This window comes from Chinchilla lanigera, unplaced genomic scaffold (genome assembly GCF_000276665.1).
Source record: "Chinchilla lanigera isolate Chin_1 unplaced genomic scaffold, ChiLan1.0 scaffold00074, whole genome shotgun sequence".
NCBI lineage: Eukaryota > Metazoa > Chordata > Mammalia > Rodentia > Chinchillidae > Chinchilla > Chinchilla lanigera.
The window spans coordinates 1150798-1165183 of NW_004955475.1; the positions used below are offsets into that span (position 1 = coordinate 1150798).

At 35.5% G+C, this 14386-nt stretch overlaps 1 protein-coding gene and 1 pseudogene across 3 annotated transcripts in view; one reads left to right on the forward strand and one right to left on the reverse strand.

The window, feature by feature from the left end:
* Phf8 (PHD finger protein 8) overlaps positions 1 to 14386 on the reverse strand; it is a 125140-nt gene that overhangs the window by 45179 nt on the left and 65575 nt on the right. The gene's annotated exons all lie outside the window — the stretch shown is intronic.
* LOC106146348 lies at positions 8613 to 9392 on the forward strand (annotated as a pseudogene).

A 14386-nucleotide genomic window follows, 5' to 3' on the forward strand; every position in this document is an offset into this window, starting at 1 on the left:
TGTCCATATTTGAGGGTATGTGTGATACCATGACTCTGATTATATGTAAAGTTGTATTGCAGGTCTTTGTGTGTGACCACACTTTCAAGGGGGTTATGACATGTGTTTGTTTTTTTTTTTTGGTTTTTCTCCGGTACCAGGAACCGAACTCACGACCTTGCGCTTGCAAGGCAGGCGCTTTTGCCGCTGAGCTAAATCCCCAGCCCCATCCACCTGGCCTCTCTGATGTGGTAATAACAAAGCAATTGAATGAGACTCTAGAAAAAAATCAAATCAGATATGATTTCTCAGATAATGGCTGAGATGGTACCCACGATGAAAACTATGTTGAATGACTCTAGAGCAGATAGAGATAAAAGAAAACAGAGGAGCTTAAGAAAATTAAGGAAGCCATGAAGGCTCAGCATAGGGAAGAAATGGAACCAAAAAGGCAGTTTTAAGCAGATATCCAGGAGAATAAAAATTCCACTGAAAGTATCTGCAGCACATTAAGCCAATGTGAAGACACTATCTCAGATATAGAACACAGGCTTGAGGTGATCATGAAAAGAAAGACTTCTTAAAAATAGCAAGCAACTATGAGAAATCAATAAAGCAGCTGCTAGATGAGGCAAAGAACAATAATTTAAATTTGATTAGAGTAAATGATAAAGCAGAAGATAGCACAAATGATGTTAAAAAAAAAAAAACCTGTTCACAGCAGTCATGGCAGAAAACATACCTGGTAGAGAAAAAGAATTTGACATACAGGTGAGTGAGGTATATACAACACCAACTAGCCATGATCAAAAAAAATCTGCAGACAGGCATATCATACTCAAGATTCCAGAAATTCAACACAAGAATACAACTTTAAAAGCTGCTGGGAAAAAGAAACAAATCACGTATACATGCAAGCCCATCAGAATGACATCTGACTTCTGAGCACAAACCCTCCAGTCAAGGAGAGCTTGGAGTGAAGTATTTAAAGTTCTAAAGGAAAACAACCTTCAAATCCAGATTGATGTACCCTGCAAAACTATCTTTCAAAACTGATGGATAAATAAGATACTTCTGTAACAAAGAATATCTGAGGAAATTTATGACCACCAAACCAGCACTGCAAAATGTTTGGAAGGACATTCTAGAAAGAGATAACAAGGACTACAACTCCATGAACTCTAACAGAAGGAGTCTACTAGGCATGGCAAACAAACAGAGGGAGAGAAAAAAAAACCAAGAGGGGAAGTCAAAAACAAGAAAATAACATGACAAGGATAAATCAATACATATCATTTATAACCATTAATGTCAACGGTCTCAATTTACCCATCAAAAGTTATAGACTGGGACAATGGATCAAGAACCAAGATCCAACAATATGCTGCACACAAGAAACACATTTAATTCAGAAAGAAATTCATAGACTGAAAGTGAAGGGATGAAAAACAATACTCCATGTGACAAGAACCCTGAAAAAAGCAGAGGTAGCTATTCTATTTGCAGACAAAGTGGATTTCAAGCCAAGACTGATTAAGAGAGACAAAGAGGGTCACTACATCCTTGTAAAGGCAACAATCAAGGAGGAAGAGATAACAATCATAAATATATATGCAACAAATACCAGTGCATACAACTATATACAACAAATATTAACAGGCATGAAAAATCAAATAAGCAGTAATACAATTGTATTGGGGGATCTCAATATACCACTGTCAAAAAAGGACAGGTCAACTAGATAAAAAGTCAACAATGAAATATTAGAACAGAACCAAACTTTTGAAAAAAATGGACTTAGATATCTACAGAGTGTTCCACCCCACAACATCAGAATACACATTCTTCTCAGTTGCACATGCAACATTCTCCAAAACAGACTACAGAACAGGTTTAAGTAAATGCAAAGGAACTGAAATTATCCCAGGCATTTTAACAGGCCACAGTGCAAGGAAATTGGAAATCAATGGCAAAAAAAACACAAGAATTCCATAAACACATGGATATTAAGTAACATCCTCCTGAACAACCAATGGGTCACAGATGAAATTAAGGAAGAAATTAGACAATTTCTACAATTAAATGATAATGACAATACAGCATACCAGAACTTATGGGACAAAATAAAAGCAGCCATAAGAGGGAAAGGTATAGCAGTGAATATCTAGATCAGGAAAACGGACCAAGCATAAAAAACAACTTAATGGTAAACCTCAAACTTCTATAAAAAGAGCAGGCTTGAGCCGGGCATGGTGGCACATGCCTGCAATCCCAGCCCTGGGGAGGCTGAGACTGGCGGATTGCTTCAAGTTGAAGACCAGCCTGGGCTACAAAGTCAGTTCAAGGCCTGCTTGAACTACATAGTGAGACCCTGTCTCAAAAAAAAAAAAAAAAAAAAAAGAGAAAAAATCAGGCTAAGTCAAAAGCTCCTATGAAGGAGGAAATTATAAAGATCAGAGCAGAAATTAATGCACTGGACAGTACAAAAGCAATACAAAGAATCAATAAATCAAAGAGTTAGTTCTTTGAAACATTAAATAAAATCAAATAAAATCGACAAACCCTTATCCAACCTTAGCAAAAACTGAAAAGAAAATGCTCAAGCAATTAAGAATGATAAGTGTAAAAATCACAACGGGTCCTGCAGAAATGTAGAAAATCACCTATACCTACTTTGAAAACTTGTAATAAGAGGCAAAACGTAGAAGAAATGGACAGATTCCTAGATACATATGAACTACCAAAGCTGAATCAAAAAGACACAAAAATCCTAAGCAATATCAATCAATGAAATCAAAGGTGTAGTTAAAAACTTACCAACAAAGAAGAGGCCAGGTCCTGAGGGATTCACTACTAAATCTTACAAGAAATTTAGAGAAGACTTAACACCATTATTTCTTAAAATCTTTAATAAAATTGCAAGGGAAACAATACTCCCAAATTTATTCCTGGAAGCAAGCATTACTCTGATACCAAGGACCCAACTAAGAAAGAGAATTACAGGCCAATCTCCCTAATGAACATAGACACTAAAATCCTCAATAAGATACTGGCAAACAGAATGCAGCAAATCATCAAGATTACACACTGTGAACAAGTAGGATTCATCCTAGGAATGCAGGGATGGTTCAACTTACATAAATCAGCAAATGCAATACACCATATTAACAGAGCCAAGGACAAAAATCATATGATAATCTCAATAGATGGAGAAAAAGCTTTTGACAAAGTCCAGAACCCATTCATTATAAAAACCCTACAGAAAATTGGAATACATGGTCTTTATGTCAATCTGATAAAAGCCATCTATGACAAACCAATAGCCAACATCATACTAAATGGACAAAAACTGAAACCTTTCTCTCTAACATCTAGAAGAAGACAAAGATGTCCACTGTTCCCACTCATTATTCAAGATAGTCCTGGAAACTTTAGCCAGAGCAATTAGACAATAGAAAGAAATAAAAAGAATAACAATAGAAAAGGAAGAAGCTGAATGATCATTATTTGCAGGTGACATGATACTCTACACATAAGACCAGAAAAACTCCACCAAAAAACACTGCTAGATTTAATAAGCAAATTTAGTAGTGTAGTTGGATACAAACTCAACATGCAAAAATCAATAGCCTTCCTGTACACAAATAACAAACTCACTGAAATAGATATTAGTGAAATCACACCTTTTACAACAGCATCCAAAAAAAATGAAATACCTAGGAGTCAATCTAACAAAGGCTGTAAAAGACCCCTACATTGAAAACTACAGTATTCTGAAAAAGGAGATTGAAGTGGATATCAGAAAATGGAAAGATATCCCTTGCTCTTGCATAGGAATAATTAATATAATGAAAATGACCATATTTCCAAAACTGTTTTACAGATTTAATGCAATTCTGATCAAAATTCTAAGAGCATATCTCACAGAATTAGAGAAAACAATCCTAAATTCATTTGGAACCAGAAGAGACATAGAATAGCAAAGGCAATTCTAGACAACAAAAGGCAGGGGTCACCACAGTCCCTGACTTGAAAGTATACTAAAAGCTACTGTGATAAAAACAGCATAGCACTGGCCAAAAAAAAAATACACCCAAAGAACAATGGAACAGATTAGAAGATGCAGAAACAACTCTGGACATACTTAGCTACCTTATTGTTGACAAAGGTACCAAACACATTCACTGGAAAAAAGCCTCTTTAATAAATGGTGTTGGAAAAACTGGCTCTGCACATGCTGAAGATTAAAATTGGACCCATATCTTTCAACATGCACTAAACTAAATTTGAAATGGATCAAAGATCTAAATATTAAAATGGGAACATCAAATCTGCTAGAAGACAGGACAGGTAAAATTTCTGAAAACATCCATATAGGCAAAGACTCTGTAAATAAAAACCCGATCAGACAGGAACTATCACAAAGAATCAACAATTGGGATCCCATCTTATTAAAAAGCTTTTGCACAGCAAAAGAAACCACCAATGGAGTGAAGAGATGACCCACGATGTAGGAAAAAATATTTGCCCAGTGTTCCTCAGACAAAGGATTACTATTGAGAACATATAAAGAACTGAAAAAAAAAAAAAATCACACCTCCCCAATTTAAAGGCCCAATACAAAAATAGGCATCTGAGATGAATATGCACATTTCAGATGAAGAAATACAAACAGCAAATAAATACAGGAAATATTCCACATCATTGGTCACTGGAGAGATGCAAATTAAAATAACAATGAGATTCCAACTCACCCCAGAAGAATGGCTATTATGAAGAAATCAACCAATAACAAATGCTGGAGAGGATGTGGGGAAAAAGGAACCCTTCTCCACTGTTGGTGGGAGTGCAGACTGATGCAACCACTGTGGAAATCAGTGTGGAAAGTCCTCAGAAAACTATGATTGGAAGTCCCATATGACCCAACTATTCCCTTTGTGGGTATCTTCCCAGAAGAATTTAAAACATTGTACCACAGTGATATATGTGCATCCATAATTTACAGCAGCACAATTTTTAATAGCTAGATCTTGGAAACAACCCAAATGCCCATTAACTGAGGAATAGATTAAAAAGATGTGGTCTTTTTATACAATAGAGTACTACTCAGCCATAAACAAGTACAAACTGGAGACTTTTACAGATAAATGGATGCAACTCAAGATCCTACTCACAAGTGAAATATACTAGATGCCTATGTGTAAACATCATATTGTCTCCCTAGTGAGAAGGTGAAAGAGTAAATAAGATCCAAAATGCACCACAGATAATGTAAAATGGGAAGAAACTTCAAAAGGAAAGAGAAACTGGGATGGAGGAATGGGGAAAAGAAGAAAGAAAAAAGAAAAAAATTTATATATAAAAGATAGCTAAGGTAGTTATACTACTAATTTCTTAGCTCATTGAAAAGAAAGGCTTGTGCTGATATTGGATAATTAAATGCTGATATCTTGTACTCTTGAGTAATTAACTTAAAGATAACAATATGCAATGTATTAACCATTGTTATACTATTATCTTATTTTCAAATTTTTTTCATTGTTTTCTCTTTAAAATAAAATAATAAATAAATATCCATTAATAGGCAAATCAATAGAAACTAAAAGCAAATAAGTGATTACCATAGGATAATGAGATGGAGAAATGGGGAACAGGTATTTAATGGATGTGAAGTATTTTTTGAGATGCTAAAAATGTCTTAGAAACAGAGGTGGCAGTTGCACAACACTGTAAAAGCTCTAAATGCTACCGCATATTAATTTAAAACAGCTATATGTTCTGTAAATTTCTTCTCAATAAAGAATAAAAATGTCCTGGGAAGCACAAGGTCCTGAGTTGATTTGCGGTACCTAAATAAATAAATAAATAAATAAATAAGTCAATTCTCCCCTAAACTGGCCTGTAGATTTAACATAATTTCAACCAAAATCCTAGCAAAAGTTTTTTGTAGATTCTGATAATTCTAAAACTTATATGCAAAGCCAAATTGAAGAAATAACAGTACTCAACTTTAAGAATTACTATGAAGTTAAAATAATCATAACTGTGAGATATTAGAATAAAATAATAAATCATCTAGAAAACTATGCCATTTGTGAAAAAAGTGTATATGGAATTCATTAAAGAAAATCTTTTCAAAAACAGAATTAGGAAAACTACACATTGAGCCACAATAAGAGAAGCAAGCATATCATATCCTAAACATCACATTCTGTTTAAAAATTTACTCAAAATGGATCAAGTATCCAAATGTAAAACCTAAAATTATGAAACTTTTAAGATAAAAAAATGCAAGAATGCTGTCATAATGTAGGTTTATACAGAGTGTTAAACAGGGTATAAAAAATATATAGAAGATAAAATTGATAGAAAATAAGTGTTTTCTTTCTGATAGCTAGTGTTAAGAGAATGAGACAAGCTACAAGCTGGGAGGAAGTACTCACAATTTACCAATATAACAAAGGGCTTATCCTAAACTATATAAATTTTTTTCATAGTTCAAAATTAACATAAAATACCCATTTTGAAAGCAGACAAAATTCATTCTAAATGTCTGCCAACAGAACTTCAAAAAAGAGACTATAAGAAAGGTAAACACGCAGATGTTCAACATCATGAGCCATTAGATGAGCCACTAATGATATTACTATATACTTATTAGATGACTAAATAAATATACAGATAACTCTAAGTGCTAATGAGTGTGCAGAAAAGTGGAATTCTCACACACTGCCAGTAGGAATGTAAAATGACACAACTACTCTGGTAACAGTCTGGCCATTTCTTATCAAGTAACATCTAACAGTCATATTTACCCTAGAGAAATGAAAACTGACATTTACACAAAAAAATCTATACATGAATGTGCATAGGAGCTTTATTTATAACTTTCCCAAACTTGAAACAACCCAAATATCCTTCAGTAAGTATATACATGTAATGGCATAATACTTAGTAATTAAAAGGAACAAGCAATTGACATGAAAAATATCAATGAATCTTAAAGGCATTATGCTGATGTTAGTCTCAAAATATTCTTTCCTGTATAATTTCATTTATAGGACACTGTGTCAAGGGCAAAGCCACAGTGATAAAGAGCAGATTAGTAGCTGACAGAGGTTAAGGGAAGGACTACAAACAGAGAGAAAGTAACATAGGAGAGTACAGGAGAATGACTGCAGTGTACTCAGTGCTGATAGTGGTGGTTTTAAGAATCTAAATCTACATGTAAGAAAGTCAATTTTACTTCATGTTACCTAAAACCAAAAAAAATTTTAAAACACTTTATCAAAAGGTAGTTTAAAAATAAATGAAAAATGCTTTCAATTCAAGATGTCAGACAAAGAACATTTCAAAAAAGAAATCAAAAATCAGAAAGAAAATAGTAAGCAAATACCAAACATAGGAAGGATCGATAAAACCAAAGAACTAGTTTTTGAAAGGAACAGTAATAAACTACAGAAACCTATTGTTAAAACCCATGAACAAACAGTTAAACTCAAGAAGAAAATGTTGACTCAAAATCAATAATTCTATTAATATAAATCACAACTAGTAAATTAACAGAAAAAATAGGTATTTATGTCAAAGTATGCCAAAAATCCATTCACGAAAACCTAATACTAATCAATCTTAAACAAAAATCTGTCAAATAGACAGACTCCCCTGAACTTTATGACAGTAGTCTAACAAAGACCTACATACTAAGTGGAGAAATATCAGTAACATAGTCAGAAACAGCACAAGGTTGCCTTCTATCACCATGACAACTAAACACTGCAATAAAACTAGACAAATTAGAGGTCTGGATACTGGAAAGGGGATCTTATAGACTGATCTGTGTTTCCTTCAAAATTCATATATTGAATTCCTAACCCCAGAATATCAAAATGTGAATTTATTTGGAGATAAGGCCTTCAAGGAGGTAAATAAGTTTAAATGAGGCTGTTAAGATGGGCCTTAATCAATCTGACTGGTGCCTTTACAAGAAGACATGAAGACACAAAGACTTCAGGAAGACATGAGGACACAAAACTTCGGGGGCCTATGTATACAGAGGGAAACCATGTGAAAAGACAACAAGGAGGGAGGCCATTTGCAAGCGAAGAAGAGACATCTTTGGACAAATCAACTTTGCTGGCACTATGATCTTGGACTTCCATATTCCAAAACTGGGAGAAAATAAATTTCTGTTGTTAAAGCCACATAGTTTGTATTATTTTGTTATAGCAAACCCACCAAACTAATATAGGATGCATAGATCACTTATCTCAAGACCTCAAGACAATTAAGTGAAAACTACTAGAACTAAAGAGAGGCAGTCCAATACAGTATAAAAATACAAAAATCAATTATTTTCCTTCATCCCAGCAATAAGACAATTTAAAAAGTAATACATAAAAAGGTGTTACTTCAAATAAGTTCCAAAATAAAATGCTTAGTAACAAACTGAAGAAATAAATCACAGAAGAATTATGCAAGAACACCTAAATAAATAAAGAGGTAGACCATGCTTGATGATAGAAAGCCAGGATGGGGACTCTTTCCAAGCGTCAGTTCTGTGGTGGGAAAAGAAGCGTCTTCTAAACCACCTCTGACTGACCCTCATTATCTCAGGGCGTCGTCTGGCCAGCATGGAGCTGCAGGCAGGATGTGCCAGACACCAGGTCCAGGGACTTGGAAAGGCAGATGGGCCGCTGCATGACGCCGCCGCCCAGGAGGCGCACAGCGAAGACTGCATGTCACTGCTGCTCAGCCTGAGAGCATAGACAAAACAACAACTCTTAGAATGTAAGTCCATGATTGATGCAAATAAAGAAAAACTGCAGAATAAATCATACAAGAAAAACAAACGGAAGGTAAAGTTGAAGACCTGGAAAATGAAATTGAAGAGGTAAAAGTTGTATTTGAAATGAAAGGCTTACACTGAGAAGGATGCAACTTTCAGCTGCACTTAAAAACGACGTGGATAAAGTTAACACCGACAGCAGTGTGCTCATGGATACTATGAAAGAAGTATTGAAGCTAAATAAATCACAATAATGACACTGCAGCAGGAATCTTGGGAATTAGCAGAAAAACTACTTGATGTTAGAAAGAGACCAATTAAAACACGCTTCAGAAAGTAAGCTTTTAGAAATGCAAACTGAGAAGAAGAAATGGAAAGAGGAGTTGGACAGTATGGAAAATTTAGACAAGATAAAGACCATGCAACAAAGACTACAGATGGAGATGCAGATTACTACAGTTATTCGATATGTGTTCCGGAACCTTATTTTGGTGAGTAAAGTCAACTGGGCAGCGGATCCAGCCCTCAAGGAAACTGTTCTGCAGCTTGAAGAAGATCTCACCACAATCTAGTAAGAATTCTGCTTTGGGCCAGGTGTGGTGGCATGGGCCTGTGATCCCAGCACTCACACAGACTGATGCACAAGGATCACTACAAGTTCAAAACCACTAAAGAATTGTTTTTAGGCATTTTTTTGGCTTCCGTGTTTGATATGTCATTTAAACAGCAAGTTTCAAGTGAAATGAATTTCCAGTGTTTTTGGAACCAACACAAAAAAACAACAACAAAAAAGAAACGCAGCATGGCCTGTTTTGTTACTGCTGATATACAAAAGGTAAAGCTAGAAATAATGTCAATACTTTCCAGAAGTTGTGCTGGCTCAAAACCAATTTTCTCTCGCATATCTATATCTAACAATTAGTGGTGGACCTTCTCACAACTACAAAGAAAGTCTTAACATATGAAGACATACAGGCAAAAGCTAAAAAGCCTAAAATAGTGTGTCCCATCAATTAGGTTCTGGTGGGACAAGAAAGCTAGCTGAATTTATGAAGAAATTACAAAAAGAATTTTCCCTATTTTTAAAAAAGATTATAAATAATCCCAGGACTCTGGGAGGCTAAGGCAGGAGAACTGCAAATTTGAGTCTAGCCCTGAGAAATTAGCATCTCACTGAGAACCTGTCTCAAAATAAAAACAGCTTTGGGATGTAGCTCAGAGCAAAGGTCCTGGGTTCAATCCCTAGCACCATATAAGAAGGAAGAGAAAGGCAGGGGAGAAGTAAGAGGGAAAGGGAGAGAGAGGAAAGAGAAAGAGGAGAGAGAAGGAGGGGAAGAGGGAGAGAAAGAGAAAGGAAAATGCAGAGATGGAGAGGGGAAAAGGGAAGGGCTAGAAATGTACCTCAGTGATAAAGAACTTTCCTAGCATGCACAAGACCCTAGTTTCAATCCCCAGCACCACAGAAAAAAAGAAAAACAATGAAGACTTTATCCTAGGTCAGATTTTAGTTCAATGAAGCTGATACCTACTTTAAACAAATGCCCTCAAAAATCCACACCCAGAAGGAAGAAGCCTGAGTCCAGGGTTTATGGTTACAGAGGATCCACTGACTGGAATGTTAGATAGGTTTTAAGAAACACACACATTGCTGGGCATGGTGGAGCATCCCTGTGATCCCAGCACTCGGGAAGCTGAGGCAAGAGAACTGCCACAAGTTTGAGGCCAGCCTGGGCTAGTGAGTTCAAGGCCAGCCTGGACTATGTAGCAAGACCATCTCGAAAGAAAGAAAGAAAGAAAGAATGAAAGAAAGAAAGGAAGGAAGAAAGGGAGAAAGAAAGAAAAAGGAAGAAAGAAAGAGAGACAGAGAAAGAGGAAGGAAGGAAGGAAGGAAGGAAGGAAGGAAGGAAGGAAGGAAGGAAAGGAAGGAAAGAAAAGGGAGGGAGGGAGGGAGGGAGGCAGGAAGAAACAAAAAAAGATATCTCCTTATACCAGAAAAGACTCTGGTAAAAGATGTCTACCTCCATAAATGAATCTATACCAAAAAATCCTAACAGAGCCAGGTGTGGTGATGCATGCCTGTAATTTGAGCACACTGGGAGACTAACACAGGGAGATAGCAAGTCTGAGACCTCTTTGAGCAACTTTACCCTATATCAAAATAAAAAAAACATTGTAAAGGGCTAGAGATACTTGTACAGATCAGGCCCTGGGTTAAATATCCAGTACAGTGAGGGAGGGAGGGAGGGGAGGGAGGGGAGGAAGAAAAAGAGGGAGGGAGGCAGCAAGAAGAAAAAAGGGAAATATAGAATTACTCATGGAATTTGACAAATTGATCCTAAAATTCATCTGGAATAGAAAAAGTTCAATACACTAACAGTATAGAAATTTTGGAAAAGAACAAATAAGGTCTCTTCCTTTTAATTATCTTTCCAGTGTGGTTAGACAAAGTAGGGCAGAGAAAAGGGAAGCAGAGGATAAAAGAGCTGTTTATTTTGAGAGGATTGATTAAACCAGGTCCAGATGTTATAGTTTTAGGTCAAAGTAATTGGCTGCTGAAGGTAAGGTGGGTGGCGAGGGGAACTTAGCCTGTCTCAAATCACAGTTTAGCATAGAGATGATGGGCTTACTGAATGAGCATCTGGGCTCTCATATGCAAGGCAAGTTCTATAGAAGGGATTTTCTCATATTGCCATAAGAACAGATGGACTGAATTTATGGAACAGAATAATAATAATACACAACATACAGTGTGTGCCCATGTCCTAGGCAATCCTTTAAATTATTTTATGTAATTTATTTAATCTTCACAACCAACTATGAAGTAGCTAATTTACCATACAGAGGCACAGAGAAGTTAACTCACTTGTCCAAAGTAACATGGCTACTAAGGTATACAAGTAGAACTAGGATAGAAAAGTAAATATACATATACAAATGGGAATTTAGTTTATGACAAAGATGTCACTTCAAATTATGAGGCTGATGATGAACTAGTCAATAAACAGCATTGGGGTAAATCACTACCCATGTGGGAAAAAAAGTTTGAGTTCTTTCTCCTACAATTTACAAAACTTAACCTCCTACAATTTACAAAACTTTAGATAAAGACCTAAAACTTATCTCCTATACAAGTTTTAAGCAAAAGAAATGAGAAGAAATTCTTAAGCAAAACATAAAATATAAAATATAAAGATGACTATAATAAAGTAAAATCTCCTACTGAAACTAGAACCCTCTCACCCTATAATAAAATCAAATCAAAACAGATCAAAGATCTAGATATAAAAACAGAAACTTTGAAATGGTGAAAGATAACGTAGGGGAAACACTCAAAGCTATAAGGACAGGCAAAAATTCCTGAATAGGATTCCAGCAGCATAGGAAATAATATTGAAAATAATATTGAGAACCAACAAATGGGATTACACCAAATTAAAAAGGAGTTGCACAAGATAGAAAACATAATGACAAGACAACCTACAGAACAGGAGAAAATTTTTGCTAGCTACTCTTCTGATAGAGGATTAATATACAGAATATATAAACAACTTCAAACATTAACCCCCCAAAAATAAATAAATTAAAAAACAGGCAAATGAACTGAATACATTTCAAAAGAAGTGTAAATAGTCAACAAATACATGAAAAAATGTTCAGCATATTAGCCATTAAAGAAATGCAAGTCAAAACTATTTTGTGCCAGGTGTGGTAGTACACACCTGTAATTCCAGCACTTGGGAAAATGAGGCAAATGTACTGCCAGAAGTTTGAGGCCAGCCTGGACTACATAGTGAGACCCTGTCTCAAAAATCAAAACAAATTAAACGAATTACTTTTGAGATTCCACCTCACCCCAGTCAAAATGGCTATCATCAGCAATGAATTCTGGCAGTGTTGCGGGGGGGAGTACACTTTATATTGTAGGTTGGAATGTAAACCAATACAATACAACAACTACATAAATCACTATGGATATTCATCAAAAACTAAAAACAGAAATACCATTTGATCCAGCTATACCATGCCTAGGTATATTTCCAAAAAAACTAAAGACATCATACTGCATAACCATGTTTAGAGGAAGACAATTCATAATAGCCAAGCAGTGGAAACTGCCCATAGATGCCCATCAACAAATAAATGGATAAAGAAAATGTGACACATGTATATGAATATTATTGAAGACGAATGAAATCATGTAATTTGCAGGAAAATGGATAGTACTGGAGACCATGTTAAGAGAAATAAGCCAGACTTAAAAATTTAAATGTCATGTTTACTCCTATAGGAGAAACCTAAAAACTAATCAATTACTATAATTAATAAAAGATAATAGGAAAATAGAAGACAGATTGCTGAAGATGAGGAAGGCAATCAGGGTATAGGATTAAAAATACATTATATGCATGTACCAATTTCCTAAAATGAAACTCACTATTCTGATCTTCTACATGCTGAAAATATAAAATTTTTCTCTGTAAATTAAAAGAGCTGAGAAGGGGCTGGAGGTATAGCTCAGCAGAAATCCAGCACTCAGGAGGCTAAGGCAGGAGGACTGCCATAAGTTTGATGTTAGCCTGGAGTATAGTGAGGTCAAGGCCAGCCTGAACTACGTAGACCTTGTCTCAAAAAAAAAGAAAAATCAAAAGGAAAGAAAGTGATGCAACTCTCATGCTATAAAGAGGTCACCTGATTACAGTGCAAAAAACAGAAGAAGTAAGGCAAGGAGATAGCTAGGAGGCTGGGATTTTTATACAGAAGATGGATAGCCCCAAAATTAGATTGTCCTGCTCCTGATCTTTACCTTTCCTTCTCCCCACTGATGCTATATTATATGGAGGTCTGCATAAGCAAGCAAGAAAGGAAAAAAACATACGATGTTCCTCTCTAAAAATATATTTTTTTCAACATATCCAGAATATACTTAAAAAGTCCCAACAAATCTAGACTATAAACAGAACTACAAATCAGTCAGAAAAAAATTCTGACAGAAAAAATGGGTAAACTATGAAACAGATAATTCACAGAAAAAAGAATAAAGAGCCAAGAAACATAAAAAAATGAAACACCATCCTTTGCCATGGGATTACAAAGGCTGATAAAATCCACTGCTGGTAAGGATATAGGACGACAGGTATATTTTATACACTGACACGTGGCACTGTGGCACTGTCACTTTTATACACTGACACTTCTAGAGGGGAATTCAGGACTCTCTATTAACATTTACTTGTATATAACCATCAACCCAACAGGTTTATAGCTACCCTGAGAAAATAATAACCAGCACTGAGGGGAAAAAAATGGTAAGAATTTTCTGCCCAAACTTCGAAAATTGTTGTACTGATTCAATACAATCCCAATTAAAATACCATTAGTAAAACTCACAGATCTAGAGAAAATATTCCTAAAATTCATCTGGAACCAGAAGAGACCTAGAATAGAAAAAGCAATCCTGGGCAACAAAAACAAGGCAGGAGGCATCACAATCCCTGATTTGAAATTATACTACAAAGCTAATGTGATAAAATCAGCATGGTACTGGCAAGAAAACAGACATGCAGATCAATGGAACAGATTAGAAGATGCAGACACAGCTGTAAACACACTCAGCCACCT